Source organism: Lepidochelys kempii, chromosome 7 (genome assembly GCF_965140285.1).
Source record: "Lepidochelys kempii isolate rLepKem1 chromosome 7, rLepKem1.hap1, whole genome shotgun sequence".
In the NCBI taxonomy this organism is placed as follows: domain Eukaryota; kingdom Metazoa; phylum Chordata; order Testudines; family Cheloniidae; genus Lepidochelys; species Lepidochelys kempii.
The window spans coordinates 58,386,688-58,406,252 of NC_136386.1; the positions used below are offsets into that span (position 1 = coordinate 58,386,688).

The following is a 19,565-nucleotide window of genomic DNA, read 5'->3' on the forward strand; positions in this document are numbered from 1 at the left end:
TGAAGGATAATTCCATTGCTCATTTGCAGGGGCAAATTCCATTGCTCATTTGCAGGCTAAGGAGGCAGCTGCCTCTGGCACCATATCTGAGGAGGCACCTACAAAGCTACTCACCAGCAGGCCAGGCTTGGACCAGTCTTCTTTAGCTATGATGTCACTGGCCTTCTCATCTACCCCTTTCAACTAGTGTCCTAAACTTCTCAGCTATGGGCCGTGGGCATCCTTTGGGTCACCTTTGCATTGTCTGCTATGGCATGATTTTTGAAGCACAGCTGCAGTCAGGACAGGGAACTTTAAGCACCCACTGTAAATAAGTGGACAGAAACAAGGGGGCTCAATACAGGTCAAAGGTGGAACTCCAATTAATGTCAGTGGAAGTAGAATTTGGGCCCAAGGACAACATTTTGGAAGAAGAAATTACACCATCTTATAAGATGCTGTGAGCACTCCACTTACTAGTCCAAGCAGGATCAAACACCAAGCAGGTAGCAGGAAGGTAACTTGGAGAGATCTTTCCTAACGCAGTGACAGAGACCAATTCCAGTCTTTATGTTGAGGGACTGATTTTACTGCCTTTGAAAGATGTGATTGTCTGAGAGGTGGCTTAACAGTCTAAACATCTAGTCTCGCGACACCAACAGTCTCCACAGCCACAGGTTGCAATACAGTCAAATCAGCCTTTATCCTTCTTGGGGCGGATTGGGGAGATGAAACTTTAAAAAGCCTAATTCGGTGAAAGGTCTCACAGTGCTTCCTGTTACATACTCAGATGCTACAGTTCTGGGGTGACATCCCAGCCCCCTTTAAGCCAATGGCAAAACCCCCACTGACTTTGATGGGGCCAGGATTTTATCCATCCTGCCTGTATATGAACTTAGATAATGGATGGCTGTAGCTCAGTGCTGCTCTGCATACACAGTTTCGAAGGGAAGGGGTGGTATAAATGTAAACTACTTTAAACGTAAACTGCTTTACTGGAGCAGTGGGAAACGATTCCATAGTTGGGACCCTCCTCCCAGATGATGTTGTGGTATCCTCTCGCACTGAGGATACTTCTTTGGGGGAGGGTACTCCAGTTATTAGGAAGAGACAGGTATTAGTAATGGGCGATTCAATCATTAGAAACATAGATAGCTGGGTTTGCAATGATCAAGAGAACCGCATGGTGACTTGCCTGCCTGGTACGAAGGTTGCAGATCTCTCAAGACATCTAGATAGGCTTATGTGTAGTGCTGGGGAGGAGCCGGTGGTCGTAGTACATGTAGGTACGAACAACAGGTGGAAGGATAGGAGAGAGGTCCTGGAGGCCAAATTTAGGCTGCTACGTAAAGACTGAAGTCCAGGACCTTTATGACAGCATTCTCTGAAATGCTTCCAGTTCCACACACAGGTCCAGTTAGACAGGCAGAACTGCAGGGCCTCAATGCGTGGGTGAGATGATGGCGTAGGGAGGAGGGGTTTAGATTTATTAGGAACTGGGGAAACTTTTGGGAGAGAGGGAGCCTATATATGAAGGATGGGCTCCACCTAAACCAAAATGGAACCAGATTGCTGGTGCTTAAAATTAAAAACGTCGTAGAACAGTTTTTAAACTAAGGGCTGGAGGAAAGCCGATAGGTGCAGAGGAGCATGTGATTCGGACATCCCTTAGAGGAGGATCTATAAATGAAGATTCCCTGTGTCCTAATAAGGAGGAGAGGATGGAAAATGATAAAATACAGGGAGGATCTGATGAGAAACAGTCAAATGAAAAAAGTCCCATTCAATTACATCATGCAATAGGGGACAGCCAAAAAATGACAAGTTTTTAAAATGCTTATATACCAATGCTAGAAGTCTAAATAATAAGATGGGTGAACTAGAATACCTAGTATTAAATGAGGATACTGATATAATAGGCATCACAGAAACCTGGTGGAATGAGGATAATCAATCGGACACAGTAATACCAGGGTACAAAATATATCGGAAGGACAGAACAGGTCGTGCTGGTGGGGGAGTGGCACTATATGTTAAAGAAAGCATAGAATCAAATGAAGTAAAAAATTTTAAATGAACTAAATTGTACTATAGAATCTCTATGGATAGTAATTCCATGCTTGAAAAATAAGAATATAGCAGTAGGGCTATATTACAGACCACCTGACCAGGATGCTGTTAGTGACTCTGAAATGCTCAGGGAGATTAGAGAGGCTATTAAAATAAAAAACTCAATAATAACAACAATGGGGGATTTCAACTATCCCCATATTGACTGGGTACATATCACCTTGGGAAGGGATGCTGAAATAAGGTTTCTTGACACCTTAAATGACTGCTTCTTGGAGTAGCTAGTCCTGGAACCCACAAGAGGAGAGGCAATTCTTGATTTAGTCCTAAGTGGAGCACAGGATCAGGTCCAAGAGGTGAATATAGCTGGATTGCGTGGTAATAGTGACCATAATATAATTAAATTTAACATCCCTGTGGTGGAGAAAACTCCACAGCGGCCCAGCACTGTAGCATTTAATTTCAGAAAGGGGAACTATACAAAAATGAGGAGGTTAGTGAAACAGAAATTAAAAGGTACAGTACCAAAAGTAAAATCCCTGCAAACTGCGTGGAAACTTTTTAAAGACACCATAATAGAGGCTCAACTTAAATGTATACCCCACTTTAAAAAACATAGCAAGAGAACCAAAAAAGAGCCACCGTGGCTAAACAACAAAGTAAAAGAAGCAGTAAGAGGCAAAAAGGCATCCTTTAAAAAGTGGAAGATAAATCCTAATGAGGAAAATAGAAAAGAGCATACACTCTGGCAAATGAAGTGTAAAAATATAATTAGAAAGACCAAAAAAGAATTTGAAGAACAGCTAGCCAAAGACTCCAAAAGTAATAGGAATTTTTAAAAAAAATACATCAGAAGCAGAAAGCCTGCTAAACAACCAGTGGAGCCACTGGACAATTGAGAGGCTAAAGGAGCACTCAAAGAAAATAAGGCCATTGCAGAGAAACTAAATGAATTCTTTGCATCGGTCTTCACTGTTGAGGATGTGAGGGAGATTCCCAAACCTGAGCCATTTTTTTGGGTGACAGATCTGAGGAACTGTCCCAAATTGAGGTGTCATTAGAGGAGGTTTTGGAACAAATTGACAAACTAAACAGTAATAAGTCTCCAGGACCAGATGGTATTCACCCAAGAGTTCTGAAGAAACTCAAATGTGAAATTGCAGGACTACTAACTGTCATCTATAACCTATCATTTAAATCAGCTTCTGTACCAAATGACTGGAGGATAGCTAATGTGACGCCAATTTTCAAAAAGGGCTCCAGAGGTGACCCTCGCAACTACAGGCCAGTAAGCCTCACTTCAGGACCAGGCAAATTGGTTGAAACTATCGTAAAGAACAAAATTGTCAGAAACATAGATGAACATAATTTGCTGGGAAATAGTCAACATGGTTTTTGTAAAGGGAAATCATGTCTCACCAATCTATAGAATTCTTTGAGGGGGTCAACAAGCATGCGGACAAAGGCGATCCAGTGGATACAGTGTATTTAGATTTTCAGAAAGCATTTGACAAGGTCCCTCACCAAAGGCTCTTAAGCAAAATAAGCAGCCGTGGGGTAAGAGGGAAGATTCTTTCATGGATTGGTAACTGGTTAAAAGATAGGAAACAAAGGATAGGAATAAATGGTCATTTTTCAGAATGGAGAGGTGTAAATAGTTATGAGGAGAGGCTGAGGGAACTGGGGATGTTTAGTCTACGGAAGAGAAGAATGAGGGGGGATTTGATAGCTGCTTTCAACTACCTGAAAGGGGGTTCCAAAGAGGATGGCTCTAGACTGTTCTCAGTGGTAGCAGATGACAGAACAAGGAGTAATGGTCTCAAGTTGCAGTGGGGGAGATTTAGGTTGGATATTAGGAAAAACTTTTTCACTAGGAGTGTGGTGAAACACTGGAATGCGTTACCTAGGGAAGTGGTGGAATCTCCTTCCTTAGAAGTTTTTAAGGTCAGGCTTGACAAAGCCCTGGCTGGGATGATTTAATTGGGGATCGGTCCTGCTTTGACCAGGGGGTTGGACTAGATGACCTCCTGAGGTCCCTTCCAACCCTGATATTCTATGATTCTATGGTGTCCTCCAGGGATCTGTACTTGGCCCAGTCCTATTTAACATATTCATAAATGATCTGGAAAAAGGGGTAAACAGTGAGGTGCCAAAATTTGCAGATGATACAAAACTACACAGGATAGTTAAGTCCCAGGCAGACTGTGAAGAGCTACAAAAGGATCTCACAGAACTGGGTGACTGGGCAACAAAATGGCAGATGAAATTTAATGTTGATAAATGCAAAGTAATGCACATTGGAAAACATAATCCTAACTATACATATACAATGATAGGGTCTAAATTAGCTGTTACCACTCAAGAAAAAGATCTTGGAGTCATTGTGGATAGTTCTCTGAAATCATCCACTCAATGTGCAGCGGCAGTGAAAAAAGCGAACAGAATGTTGGGAATCATCAAGTATGGGATAGATAATAAGATAGAAAATATCATAATACCTCTATTTAAATCCATGGTATGCCCACACCTTGAATACTGCATGCAGATGTGGTCGCCCCATCTCAAAAAAGATATATTGGCATTGGAAAAGGTTCAGAAAAGGGCAACAAAAATTATTAGGGGCATAGAACAGCTTCCATATGACAAGAGATTAATAAGACTGGGACTTTTCAGCTTGGAAAAGAGGCGACTAAGGAGGGGATATGATAGAGGTCTATAAAATCATGAGTGGTATAGAGAAAGTAAATTAGGGTATGTCTACACTACGAAATTAGGTTGATTTTATCAAAGTCGATTTTTAAAAATCGCTTTTATACAGTCGATTGCGTATGTCCCCACTAAGCGCATTAAATCAGCGGAATGAGTCCTCACTACTGTGGCTAGCATCGACTTATAGAGCGGTGCACTGTGGGTAGCTATCCGACAGTTCCCGCAGTCTCCATTGCCCATTGGAATTCTGGGTTAAGCTCCCAATGCCTGATAGGGCAAAAACATTGTCGTGGGTGGTTTCAGGTACATGCCGACTGTCTCCCCTCCCTCCATGAAAGCAACGGCAGACAATCGTTTTGCGCCTTTTTTCCTGGGTAACCCGTGCAGATACCATACCATGGCAAGCATGGAGCCCACTCAGCTCACCGTCACTGCTGCTGTTCTGAGCATTGTAAACACCTCGCGCATTATCCTGGAGTATATGCAGAACTGGGCTAAGAGACGCCAGCACAAGGAGGATTTTGATGAGGACATGGACACAGACGTTCCTGAAAGCACAGGCTGTGGCAATTGGGACATCATGGTGGCAGTGGGGCTGGTTGATACAGTGGAATGCTGATTCTGGGCCAAGCAAACGAGCACAGACTGGTGGGACTGCATAGTGTTGCAGGTGTGGGATGATTCACAGTGGCTGTGAAACTTTCGCATGCTTAAGGCCACTTTCCTGGAACTCTGTGTGTTGCTTTCCCCCACCCTGAAGTGCAGGAATACCAAGAAGAGAGCTGCCCTGACAGTTGAGAAGCGAGTGGTAATAGCCCTATGGAAGCTTGCAAGGCCTGACTGCTACTGGTCAGTCGGGAATCAATTTGGAGTGGGCAAGTCTATTGTGGGGGCTGCTGTGATCCAAGTAGCCAATGCAATCATTGACGTTCTGTTGTTGGATCATATTAAAGAAGTTCTGTATTAAAATCACAAATGAGTTTAACTCCCCATAGTTTAAATCCCAGGGTATTACTAATTAAGAGATTTCTTGGGTTTTGGTCTCGTTTTTACTGTTTCTCTTCCTCTCTGTGTGAAACTTGCAAGCTGTTAATTGTGTTAGTACATCCTAAGACAGAGTCCATTCTCAAAGCGATACTTTGTAACAACAGAAACAGGACACAGAGACTCCCCACCCTTTTGGTGTATTTATCTCGCTTTGTTAACAATTGTGATTAAAATAGAGATAGAGAATGTATGTGGATGGATGCTTCGCGTGGATAATAAATGAATGATCAGGGAGGTGCCAGCCTAAGAATCCAGTGTCCATTGGCTGAAGAAGGCGTCAAGTGGAAATAACCAGAGGACCCCCGGAGGGCAACACCCAACAGCCTCAAGGATGGGAGAACCGAAGAACAAGATAACATCTGGCAGCACGGAGCTGTCAGCAATGTGCCATCTGCTGATTGATTCAGCAACAGCATGATGAAGCAATTCCCACAAACTGGCATAGGAATAAATTCCTATAAAAATGGACTCTAGAAACTGAGAACTTTGGGCTCTGATTCTGCAAACCAACTTCCAGGAGCATCAGATGTGCATCTGACAAGGCCCTGCTCCCTCCTCATGTCCAAGCCACCTGGCCTGTGGCTTGGCTCGAGCAACTCTAAGACTGGTAACTATGTTAACAACCTTGCAGAACCTGTGTGTATGTGTGTATGAATGAATGTGTGAATAAATATGAAATTGAATGGAATGTTATAGCTATAACTAACTGCTTACGATGATTCCTTCTGTATTCACAATAAATGTGGCATTTTGCCTTTTCCCTTTTAATAAGATCCTGCTGGTTTTTATTTTATTCGTATAACACTGTTATTAAGGGTAGCGACTCTGGGAAATGTGCAGGTCATACTGGATGGCTTTGCTGCAATGGGGTTTCCTAACTGTGGTGGGGCAATAGACGGAACGCATATCCCCATCTTGGCACTGGACCACCTTGCCAACCAGTACGTGAACCACAAGGGGTACTTCTCAATGGTGCTGCAAGCACAGGTGGATCACAAGGGACATTTCAGCGACATCAATGTGGGATGGCCAGGAAAGGTGCATGATGCTTGCATATTTAGGAACTCAGGCTGTTCAAGCAGCTGCAAAAGGGACTTACTTCCCAGACCAGAAAATTACCATTGGGGATGTTGAAATGCCAATAGTTATCCCTGGGGACACAGCCTACCCCTTGCTCCCATGAAGGCAGCCTGGACAGTAGTAAGGAGTAGTTCAACTATAGGCTGAGCAAGTGCAGAATGGTGGTAGAATGTGCCTTTGGACATTTAAAAGTTTGCTGGTGCTATTTGCTGAGTAGGTCAGACCTCAGCGCAACCAACATTCCCATTGTTATTGCTGCTTGCTGTGTGCTCCATAATACCTGTGAGAGTAAGGGTGAGACATTTATGGTGTGGTGGGAGGTTGAAGCAAATCACCTGGCATCCGATTTTGAGCAGCCAAACACCAGGGCGATTAGAAGAGTACAGCAAGGTGCACTGCACATCAGAGAGGCTTTGAAAACCAGTTTCTTGACTGGCCAGGCTTCAGTGTGTCAGTTGTGTGTGTTTCTCCTTGATGCAAACCCGCCCCTTTTGTTGATTTTAATTCCCTGTAAGCCAACCACCCTCCCCACTTCAAAATAAAGTAACTATTGTTTTGAAACCATGCATTCTTTCTTTATTAATTTAAAAAAAAAAGAGATAACTGACAAGGTAGCCCAGGCGGGGGTGGGGGGGAAGGGGGGATGAGGGAAGGACAAGGCCACATTGTTTATTGTAGCCACACTAAAAATCAAACTGTTTGAATAACAGCCTTCTGTTGCTTGGGCCATCCTCTGGAGTGGAGTGGCTGGGTCCCGGAGCCTCCCATCCTGCGTTCTTGGGCGTCTGGGTGAGGCGGATATGGAACTTGGGGAGGAGGGCATGTGGTTATACAGTGGATGTAGTGGGGGTCTGTGCTCTTGTTGGCTTTCCTGCAGCTCCAACAGATGCTTCATCATCTCAGTTTGCTCCCCCAACAGACGCTTCATCATGTCCATTTGCTCACCCATTAGCCTCAGCATCGTGTCCTGCATCCGCTCTTCAAGCTCACTTAATTCTTTCCTGGCCTCTGCCACTGAATGCCTCCATGCATTAAGCTGTGCCCTATCAGTGCGGGAGGACTGCATGAGCTCGGAAAACATGTCATTGCAAGTGTTTTTTTCACCTTCTGATCTGCGATCATCTCCGTCCCAGAGGTTATAGTGGGAGCATAGAAACATTTGCATCTGGGGGGAGATAAAAAGGGAGAGTAAAATTTAAGATGATACATTTCTGAAAACAAAAGGGAGACTCTTTCACAGTGAATCAAGCAATTCACAGCAGACAGCATATGTGCTTTAGGTACAAGGTTGCATTTTGCCTTTTATATTGAGCACCTGCTGGTATGGAGACACACGGCTGGGCAACAGAATTCGGTTTCCAGTCAGCCATGGGAAACCTTTTGGTATGTGGGGTTGGCTTCTTATGCCTTCATAACATGTGCGAATGTTTTCAAACTGCAGCGCCCTCCTTTCCCAGAGCAAGCAATGGGCTGGGTTTCACATTTAAAAGGAGGGGCTGTGGTTTTCGGGTGGATGTGAAGCACATACCTACCCCCACCCCACTGCGTGGCTATTCTCCAGGATGATCCCTTCACCCCTCCCCCACATCACATGGTTATTCTCTGAGATGATCCCTTTTATCCAGATGAAAACAGCCCAGCGTGAACGGAGTCCTTTTACTGTTCCCTTACAAAAATTCCCCTATTTCAACCAGGTGACCATGAATGATATCACTTTACTGAGGCTAACACAGAAAGATATAGACCGAATGTTGCTTGAATGCAACCAAAACCCAGGACCATTCGCTGCCATGCTTTGTGCTGCAATGATTCCAGAATACTTGCTACTGGCTTGACGATGAAGTGAGCTGTAGCTCACGAAAGCTCATGCTCAAATAAATTGGTTAGTCTCTAAGGTGCCACAAGTACTCCTTTTCTTTTTGCGAATACAGACTAACACGGCTGTTACTCTGAAACCTATCCTACCATGGAGGACGAAATAAGGCAGCTCTCCCCAGAAACCTTCTGCAAAGGCTTTCAGAGTACCTCCAGGAGAGCATCCCAATTCTTCAGGGCAAATCAAACATTAAACACAATTGCTTTTAATCCCTGTACTGTAGTTACAAATGTGCACTCACCAGAGGTGCCTTCTCGGCTTCAGGGTCGGGGATCCCGCCTTGGGAGGGTATTGGCTCCAGGGTGATGAAAAGGTCCTGGCTTCTGGGGAGAACAGATTCACGGCTTGCCTGCTGCGCATTCTCCTCCTCCTCTTCCTCATCCCCATAATCCTCCTCCCTGTTGCATGAGACTCCCCCCTTGCAGGTGTCCACGGACAGTGGTGGGATAGTGGTAGGGTCCCTCCCTAGAATGCCATGCAGCTGATCACAGAAGCAGCATGTATGGGGCTCTGACCCAGAGTGACCATTTGCCTTCTTAGTCTTTTGGTAGGCTTGCCTGAGCTCCTTAACTTTCACGCAGCACTGCTGTGTGTCCCTGTTGTAGCCTCTGTCCAACATTCCCTGTGAGATTTTGGCAAATATATTTGCATTTCTTCTTTTTGATAGGAGTTCAGCCTGCAGAGATGCTTCTCCCCATACAGCAATCAGATCCAGTGTCTCCCTTTTGGTCCATGCTGGAGCTTGTTTGCGATTCTGGGGGGACTGCATGGTCACCTGAGCTGCTGAGTTCGCCGCGCTGACCAAACAGGAAATGAAATTTAAAAGTTCCCGGGGCTTTTCCTGTGTACCTGACTAGTGCATCGGAGTTCAAAGAGCTGTCCAGAGTGGCCACAATGGAGCACTCTGGGACAGCTCCTGGAGGCCAATACCATTGATTTGCGTCTGCACTACCCCAAATTTGACCCAACAAGGTCGATTTTAGCGCTACTCCCCTCGTCGGGGAGGAGTACAGAAGTCGATTTTAAGAGCCCTTTAGGTCGATGGAACGGGGTCGGTTGTGTGGACGCAGTCATTTTTAAATTGACTTAACGCGGCTAAATTCGACCTAACCACATAGTGTAGACCAGGCCTAAGGAAGTGTTATTTACTCCTCCTCGTAATATAAGAACAAGGAGCCACAAAATGAAATTAATAGTTAGCAGGTTTAAAACAAACACAAGAAAGTATTTTTTCACGCAACGCGCTGTCAACCTCTGGAACTCCTTGTCAGAGGGTGTTGTGAAGGCCAATACTATAATGGGGTTCAAAAGGGAGCTAGATAGATTCATGGAAGATAGGTCCATCAATGGCTATTTAGCCTTTGCCAGAAGCTGGGATTGGGTGACAGGGCATGAATCACTTGATGATAACCTGTCTGTTCATTCCCTTTGGGGCACCTGCCATTGGCCACTGTCAGAGGACAGGATACTGGGATTGATGGACCTTTGGTCTGACCCAGTATGGCTGTTCTAATTGTTATTTTAAACAATTCAGGGCAAACTTCTCCAATCCAGATGCCCAAAGTTGGGCTCCTAAATCCATATTTAGACACCCAAACAAGTGGCCTCATTTTCGAGCAGCAGTCCACTTCCCTCCCTGCAACTCCCCTGCCTCCCCCCCTCTAGTCTCACTTTCTCCTCTTCATTCCCACACACCCCACTTCTCTGATCTAGTTCCCACCATTTCCCTGCCGCTTTGCCTCTCTCATTCTCTGATCCTGGAAGACTTTTATAATGTCACACCCCTGGTCTGCACTGGGAAAAGGTGTTAATTAATACACCTTTAGCTAACTCATTTGCTAAACACACCTCATTCTTTCCTGTGAAATGCCTTGTGCATGAGCAAAAGCCCATGCTGATTTTGCAAACAGCCATCTCTGTGAAACAAGGAGCTCAGAAAACCCACCACTGCGGCTGAAAATTCATGGGAGACTGGGGAAAAAAATTGAACTACAAAAAATATCTGATTAAGTACAAAAAATATCTAATGTTGAGCCTTCCAAATTCTCAAAGAAAATCCTTCCAGCCAATCTCAAACACCCCATTGTGCAGCTAAATCAGATACTCCAGTTCAAAGTTAGAGGGGGTAAAAAACAGGGCAAGGATGGAAGTCCAGACTCAGCCATAACTCTGAAGTCACTACCAGGGCCTCCACCATTAAGTGTATAGGTTTGAGACATATTGATAAATGTGAATACACACAATTTTTGCAAGTATAAAAATCAGTCAATTCAAATTTATACATACACAAATTAAATGCTTATAATTTAAAAGAAAATGTCTGGAGCTGGATGTGGAGGTGGGGCAGTGGATGGAGGTGGAAGGAATCTGCTTAGGACTTAAATCAGGCTCTCAGGAATAGAGCTAGCTCAGGAAACAATCGATTCTGCTTTGTTTTGAAGTTTACACTCTCAGAAGAGACAGCTTCAAATGATGCTGAAACCTCTTGGTGCTCAAGACTGCAATGTTCTTGCTGCTTCAAGTGCAGCGGTGCCATAGGGGTTGTTATACCACGGCTGTACAAGCTAGCATGCAACTATGGGGCCTTTAAGGACCAGTGCCAGTTGGAGGTCAACTCATCTATCAATGAGACCTCTCAACACACGAGTTCAGTCTCACACTCATATCTAATTGGCTGGTTTCTCGCTCTGGTGAAGACACTGGACAACCATCAACCATATTAGACTGTTACATGCACAAATGGAAAATCAAGGATTTGCCACAGGTGTGAATGTGGAGACCTCCCAACCATTGGACACACTGTGAACAAGTGCCCCATCTTTTCATTTCCAGGAGGTATCAAAAAGGTGCACTCTGCATCTCCTGAAGCCCTCGACTGGATTTCACACCTTTCTATTAACTTGTCAACGTTGCTATTTCCATATGAAAGAAGCAGAGGTGAAAGTAAGCCGGTTCACCCCAGTACGATGTACCAGAAAGCAGCAGAGGTGCGTTATATGGGCTCATGGCTCCAGCAATATTGAGGGCCCAGGGACCCGGCTCCACCAATGTTTGGGGCCAGGTCTCCCACTGCTGCCGCCCCCCGCATGCCTCCCCCGAGTGTCCCCTGGCCCTCTCCCTGCTGCCCCCTTGCCTCCCTGAGTCCCTGGGCAGAGCATCCCCTGCAGCTCCATGCTGCCTCCCTGCATCAACTGCCGCCGCAGGGTCCTAGTGCCCCCTATCCCCTACTGCCAGGGCAGGCTGCCCTTCCCCCCAGACCCTTTCATTTTCTGGAGGGACCCTCCACCAGTACAGCCACCCCACCCCCCACCTGCGGTCACCACTTCTGCTCCATGCTGGGCAAGGGGCAGTCCCATCCCCCACCCCCAGTGAGGCCACAATGAGGGGCGGCAGCAGCAGGGGACGAGGTGCACATGTGATGGCAACCCCCCCAGCACCCATCACAGAAGAGGTGAGGGAGATTCCTGGACCTGAGAGGGGCCCTAGGAGCACATGCAGTGACAGCGGTGGGGGTGAATATGCTGCCGGGGGGGAGAAGGGGGCCCCTACCCCAGAGCTCGCTGCTGCCGGTGGGGAGAGGGCTGGGGGGAGTCCTCCTCTCTGGCTCCAGTCCCGGGGCAGCCTACCTGTACCCCAAGCTCATTCCCAGCCCTGCCCCACCCCAGAGCCCATACTCCGAGCCAGAGCCCTCATCCCCCCACACCCCAACCCTCTGCTCTAGCCCTGAGCTCTTCAACACCCTAAACCCCTCACCTCCAGCCCCAGCCAGAGCCTTCATCCCCCCGCACCCTAATCCTCTGCCTCAGCCCTGAGCCCCCTACCACACCCCTGCACCCCTCATCCCCAGCCACACCCCAAACCCATTCCCAGCCTCACCCCACAGCTCTCACCCCTGCACCTCCTTCCATCCCCAAACTCCCTCCCACAACCTGCAACCCCTCCCTCCACATCCCAGGCCCTTTAAATAGCCACCAGAGTCCCGTCGCCACTACCCCACGGCTCCGGCAGCAGGGCTCCGGGGACAATTTAAAGGGCCCTGGAAGGTAGCAGCAGCCAGATCCCTGGGCCCTGCCCTGGACCCCCGGGGCTCTGTCGGCAATTTAAAAGGGCCTGGGGCTCTGCTGCGGTAGTGGCAGTTAGAGCCCCGGGCCCTTTAAATCTCCTCCTTTAAATTGCCCCCAAGTCCCAGGGGTCCCAGCCACCTCTGCAGCTGGGACCTCAGGGGGTGATTTAAAGGGCCCAAGGCTCCCAGCTGCTGCTACCAGAACCATAGCCCCGGGCCTTTAAATCCTGATTTAAAGGGCCCAGGAATTTAAAGGGCCTGGGGATTTAAAGGGCCCGCCTCTTCTGGTAGAGGCCATGCCTCTTCCAGTTGAGGCCCCGCCCCCTCCTTTGGACTCCGGAGTACCAGCAAGTCCTTTAAGCTACTTTCACCCCTGGAAAGAAGAAAAGTTCCACACTACTGTCTCATTACAACCTATAGAGCTGCAACATGCAAATTAGCTCTAGAGAAAAGGTAATGATTGGGTGAGTTATTTCTTATGTTACAGTGGTCCCAGTTAGAAGTGATCTAAGATGTTAACCTGGCCTTCTCTATGTCCTATATTACGGAGGTGCCAGTCCTGGCTTCACAGTTGAGTTAAGTTTTGTACTTGAAGCAGACATTCAATCTCTTTTTTATATATTTAAAAATACCATATCCTCCCCAAATTAGAGAACATGCTCTTTGAGAGTAGAATGAATGTTCCAAAAAATTACAAATCTATTAATTAGTTTTTGAATTAAAAGTAATGCATAATTGTTCCTCTAACAAATGTAGCTCCCTGTGAATGTGAGGATGAGAAAGATGGAGAAACTGAGTCAAACATTCCAGCCACCGTGCTCCACTGTAGCAATGCAAGTCAGCTCTAAACCCAGCTCAGTTGTCCAGTATTTTCTAGCAGCTTTGTGCAGCTTTGGAATGTCAAAGCCTCCAGAGCGCACAGGTGAATCTGGTCCTAAAAGCTCAGCATTTTAAAAATGATTTAAAATTGATACTATATATCTTCAAAACATCAGAACTATCACATTCTTCTTGGGTTTCCTGTTCGTGTATGACATTTTTAATAATTAAAAACTCCCAAGTTAATTCTCAAACAAAAACCAAGTTAAGACGCAGCTAAGAAAGATGGTACATATTAGTAGTTGAAGGTAAAATACATTGCAGAGGTTGAAATTATCCCCAGAACAATGCCCTTTAGTGCCATCATGATAGGGGAAATAGAAAACATCTGTGCCTTTAAAAATCAGTTTCCTCCCACCTTCCCTTTGGCCCAATACCTAAGGGGAAATGGCATTAATTCCAAAGTCCTCTCAGAATGTCTGTCTACTAGGGACTGGCTCCTGTCATTGTTTTATTTTCTCCAAACATCTCTCATAAAGAGCAGGTGTAAAAGGAGAACCTTTGAAGCAACCTATTTACCTGTAGGCCATCAGCTAAATCCACTTGCTAATGCATGCCAAGATTAACCCTTCAGAGATTTGCTCCCTGTCTCTAGAAGGCCAGCTGTGAAAGGGCAGTAGAACTCACATAGTGCAGTATTATTTCTCTTTTCCATTTGTGGATTTTTATGCATCAGAAGATCCACCTCTCTTCCCTCTAGGCTACTGTCTTTTACCAACACCTTTATCGTAATAATTCTTTGTAATGCGGTGGTGTCATCCCCTGGATAGCATACTGGACTACGAGTCAGGAGACAAGGATTCTTGGCTTTGCAATCAGCTGTGTGAGCTTGGGAAAGTCTCTACGCCTTAGTATCTCCATCTGAGAATGGGGACCATGAGATTTACTGTCTTTGGTTATGTACTTTGAGATCTTTGGATATAAGAGTTAAGAGCTAAGCATGATTATTAGTTGCACTCCTTTGGGATCTTTCATCTAAAGATTTCAAAAAGTTTTACACTTATTAGGTATACCTCACAATATCCTTGAAAATAAGGATTAGCCTTATTTTACAGATGGAGAAACTGAGGTTCAGAGCAGTTAAGTGACTTTCCCAAGGCCAAGTAGTGAGACAGTAGCAGAGATAGAAACAGAACTTGAGAGTTCTGGTGCCCTTTGTGCTCTACCCTCTAGAAAACACATCCTCCCTTTCTCGGGTCTGTAGTATAAGGGTTAAAAAAAATTATTGTGCATTACAAGTCCATGAACAGTGATAATAGAGTCTCCCATTGAGTCTGACAGATGAGCTACCGTCATTATTATTATTATTATATTGTGGGTCCTGAGACCAGCAAATATAACTTAAAATGGTTTTATGGAACTTTTTGAGTTATGTCATATAAATGCAAAAATATTCAGCATTATCTGTGCCAAAAGAACAAACACCATCCAGCAATTTCTTTTCCTTCACTTTAAAGATTTATATCCAGATTCAGCCCTGGGATGGATGTTTCCAACTTCTCTTGAAATCAGTAGGAGCTGAGCAAAATCTGGCCATCCTAAATTACTGTGTTTAATACAAGCAACCGTCCTGTACAATCAAAGCAGCTAATGGTATGGGAGAAAAGAAATGATCTTTATTCTAAAAGCGAGGGTAGCTATTAAATACTGCTGTCCTAAGCGAGGAAGCCTCCTAATTCTTATTTAATCAATAATGGTATGAAAAGAAACATACAAGAAACTACCTGCAACAGCTGGACAGATGCTGCATCCAAAATAGTCCAAAATCTCGGATATCTTTCCCTGAAACCTGTAGCCTAAGTCTTCATAGACACAAACTTCCCAGTGAAGTGCAGGGTTGGTTTGTTTTTTGATTTCTTTCTTTCTTTCTTTTTGCTGCTTTGTTTATGTTTCGTAACTAAGCACTGAGTACTCTGGCAAGTGGCTAAGCAAGTGAACAATAAGTTCCCTTCTCTCAGTTGCACGCCCAGCCTAGTACCTCCTGGGTTGGAGTTGAGGGCAACGACATGGCTGCTGCATGTTGTTTACGCTTCTCTCTTTTTTCTTTCCCTCTTTTTTGTTTTTGTTTTTTTGACAGTTCACCTTCCAGTTGAAGCAGTCGGCATTTAGCAGCTGGCTGAATGGGAATCTGTGGGGCCGTGGGCATGTAAGAACTCAATTGGATTACCTGACGCACAAGGCAGCCTTAGCTCCAAAGCTCAGCAGCCGGTCTGCAGGCTGATGTCTCTTTCAGACCACAGCCGGTCCAAAGAGGGAGACTATGCACCAAAGAGCCGACTGACAGCCTAAGGTAGAGAATCTTTCTTTTATGATCAGGAAAATCGTCAGTCCTGAAGGACACCGATGAGGGCTTTTGAGACACTTCCTAGGAGAAAAAACGAGTGAAAGTTACAAGGGAAAACAACTGACTGGATTGCAATGCAACGCTCAAAATAAGAAGAGAAAAATCAAGGAAAACCCTGTAATACCACAGGACAGGTCTGACTTGGGACTGGTGCACATAAAGAGGAAGGGATGTGAAAGCAGGGAAGCTTCCTGCAAAGCAGCTCTGAGGTGAGCACCAGAGTGTAGAGAGGAGATAGCAACATAGGAGAAGGATTTCTTGGACTGATTCAATCAAACCCTCACATTCATTGTTTTTTTAAACTCTTCCAAAATATATTTCCTTTAGCATTTTATTTCATTTCTTCAGTCTTTGAGTAGTTTCCTTCTGGTTTGAGTTGAATGGTGTAAAACAGGCGATTTATTTTGGAGAATTAAAATAAAAGTTACATCAATAGATATCTTTCATCCCCAAATACCTACACAACCACCAAAATGCAGCCACCTCTGGGGTAGAACAACCAGATAGACAACTGGTGCACAGCTTTCTGCACAGCACTGTGGGAAGGAGTGAAGCATACTGAGGCAAACCTGGCTCTTGTGAAAAGAACCATGGCATCTTTAAAGTTCTTGCAGCATGGCCAGGGCCTTCTTTTTAAAGAATACCCACAGAGAGTACATTGGATGGATTTCAAATTGATGACACACCAGAATGAAGACATGATACAACACAGACCATATAGATGAAAGCCCAAAATTTATATTAATAAACTACCCAAAGGTGACTGTTAGCTAGCCCTTGCAGTCCAGTTATAAGGCAGACATGAGTCAAGACATACAGTACTTACCACCTTCATTAGGCTATTAGAAGCTGAAGCAAACCCTACTCCGTTCTCATCCCCCTCAACTTGTCAGGTGCCTTGGGAACTGCTAATCACACTTTTCTTCTTGATATCTTGTCCTCCCTTGGCTTCTAAGGCTCTCTGTGCTCACCTCTCTAATTGCACCTTTCACAGGGCTCTGTCATTGGTTCTCTTCTCTTCTCCCTCAGCACCTCACCTCTAGGAAATCTAATCCACAAACACAAATTCAACTTTCATCTCTATGCTGAAAACTCACCGATTTACTTCTCTACTCCAGACCTCTCTCCTTCCATCCAAACTAAAATCATAGAATCATAGAATATCAGGGTTGGAAGGGACCCCAGAAGGTCATCTAGTCCAACCCCCTGCTCGAAGCAGGACCAATTCCCAGTTAAATCATCCCAGCCAGGGCTTTGTCAAGCCTGACCTTAAAAACCTCTAAGGAAGGAGATTCTACCACCTCCCTAGGTAACGCATTCCAGTGTTTCACCACCCTCTTAGTGAAAAAGTTTTTCCTAATATCCAATCTAAACCTCCCCCACTGCAACTTGAGACCATTACTCCTCGTTCTGTCATCTGCTACCATTGAGAACAGTCTAGAGCCATCCTCTTTGGAACCCCCTTTCAGGTAGTTGAAAGCAGCTATCAAATCCCCCCTCATTCTTCTCTTCTGCAGGCTAAACAATCCCAGCTCCCTCAGCCTCTCCTCATAAGTCATGTGTTCCAGACCCCTAATCATTTTTGTTGCCCTTCGCTGGACTCTCTCCAATTTATCCACATCCTTCTTGTAGTGTGGGGCCCAAAACTGGACACAGTACTCCAGATGAGGCCTCACCAATGTCGAATAGAGGGGAACGATCACGTCCCTCGATCTGCTCGCTATGCCCCTACTTATACATCCCAAAATGCCACTGGCCTTCTTGGCAACAAGGGCACACTGCTGACTCATATCCAGCTTCTCGTCCACTGTCACCCCTACGTCCTTTTCCGCAGAACTGCTGCCTAGCCATTCGGTCCCTAGTCTGTAGCTGTGCATTGGGTTCTTCCGTCCTAAGTGCAGGACCCTGCACTTATCCTTATTGAACCTCATCAGATTTCTTTTGGCCCAATCCTCCAATTTGTCTAGGTCCTTCTGTATCCTATCCCTCCCCTCCAGTGTATCTACCACTCCTCCCAGTTTAGTATCATCCGCAAATTTGCTGAGAGTGCAATCCACACCATCCTCCAGATCATTTATGAAGATATTGAACAAAACCGGCCCCAGGACCGACCCTTGGGGCACTCCACTTGATACCGGCTGCCAACTAGACATGGAGCCATTGATCACTACCCGTTGAGCCCGACAATCTAGCCAGCTTTCTACCCACCTTATAGTGCATTCATCCAGCCCATACTTCTTTAACTTGCTGACAAGAATACTGTGGGAGACCGTGTCAAAAGCTTTGCTAAAGTCAAGAAAAAATACATCCACTGCTTTCCCTTCATCCACAGAACCAATAATCTCATCATAAAAGGTGATTAGATTAGTCAGGCATGACCTTCCCTTGGTGAATCCATGCTGGCTGTTCCTGATCACTTTCCTCTCATGCAAGTGCTTCAGGATTGATTCTTTGAGGACCTGCTCCATGATTTTTCCAGGGACTGAGGTGAGGCTGACTGGCCTGTAGTTCCCAGGATCCTCCTTCTTCCCTTTTTTAAAGATTGGCACTACATTAGCCTTTTTCTAGTCATCCGGGACTTCCCCGGTTCGCCACGAGTTTTCAAAGATAATGGCCAATGGCTCTGCAATCACAGCCGCCAATTCCTTCAGCACTCTCGGATGCAACTCGTCCGGCCCCATGGACTTGTGCACGTCCAGCTTTTCTAAATAGTCCCTAACCACCTCTATCTCCACAGAGGGCTGGCCATCTCTGCCCCATTTTGTGATGCCCAGCGCAGCAGTCTGGGAGCTGACCTTGTTAGTGAAAACAGAGGCAAAAAAAGCATTGAGTACATTAGCTTTTTCCACATCCTCTGTCACTAGGTTGCCTCCCTCATTCAGTAAGGGGCCCACATTTTCCTTGGCTTTCTTCTTGTTGCCAACATACCTGAAGAAACCCTTCTTGTTACTCTTAACATCTCTGGCTAGCTGCAGCTCCAGGTGTGATTTGGCCCTCCTGATATCATTCCTACATGCCCGAGCAATATTTTTATACTCTTCCCTGGTCATATGTCCAACCTTCCACTTCTTGTAAGCTTCTTTTTTATGTTTAAGATCCGCTAGGATTTCACCATTAAGCCAAGCTGGTCGCCTGCCATATTTACTATTCTTTCGACTCATTGGGATGGTTTGTCCCTGTAACTTCAACAGGGATTCCTTGAAATACAGCCAGCTCTCCTGGACTCCTTTCCCCTTCAAGTTAGTCCCCCAGGGGATCCTGGCCATCCGTTCCCTGAGGGAGTCGAAGTCTGCTTTTCTGAAGTCCAGGGTCTGTATCCTGCTGCTTACCTTTCTTCCCTGTGTCAGGATCCTGAACTCAACCAACTCATGGTCACTGCCTCCCAGATTCCCATCCACTTTTGCTTCCCCCACTAATTCTACCCGGTTTGTGAGCAGCAGGTCAAGAAAAGCCCCCCCCCCCAGTTGACTTCTCTAGCACTTGCGCCAGGAAATTGTCCCCTACGCTTTCCAAAAACT

At 45.6% G+C, this 19,565-nt stretch overlaps 1 protein-coding gene across 1 annotated transcript in view; it reads right to left on the bottom strand.

Moving 5' to 3' along the window:
• Positions 1-15,532, bottom strand: part of FRMPD2 (FERM and PDZ domain containing 2) — a 128,878-nt gene extending 113,346 nt beyond the window's left edge. The window contains exon 1 of the mRNA XM_078853925.1: positions 15,428-15,532. The gene's annotated coding sequence lies outside the window, so the exon portion shown is untranslated. The remainder of the gene's footprint in view (positions 1-15,427) is intronic.
• Positions 15,533-19,565: the final 4,033 nt, after the last annotated feature.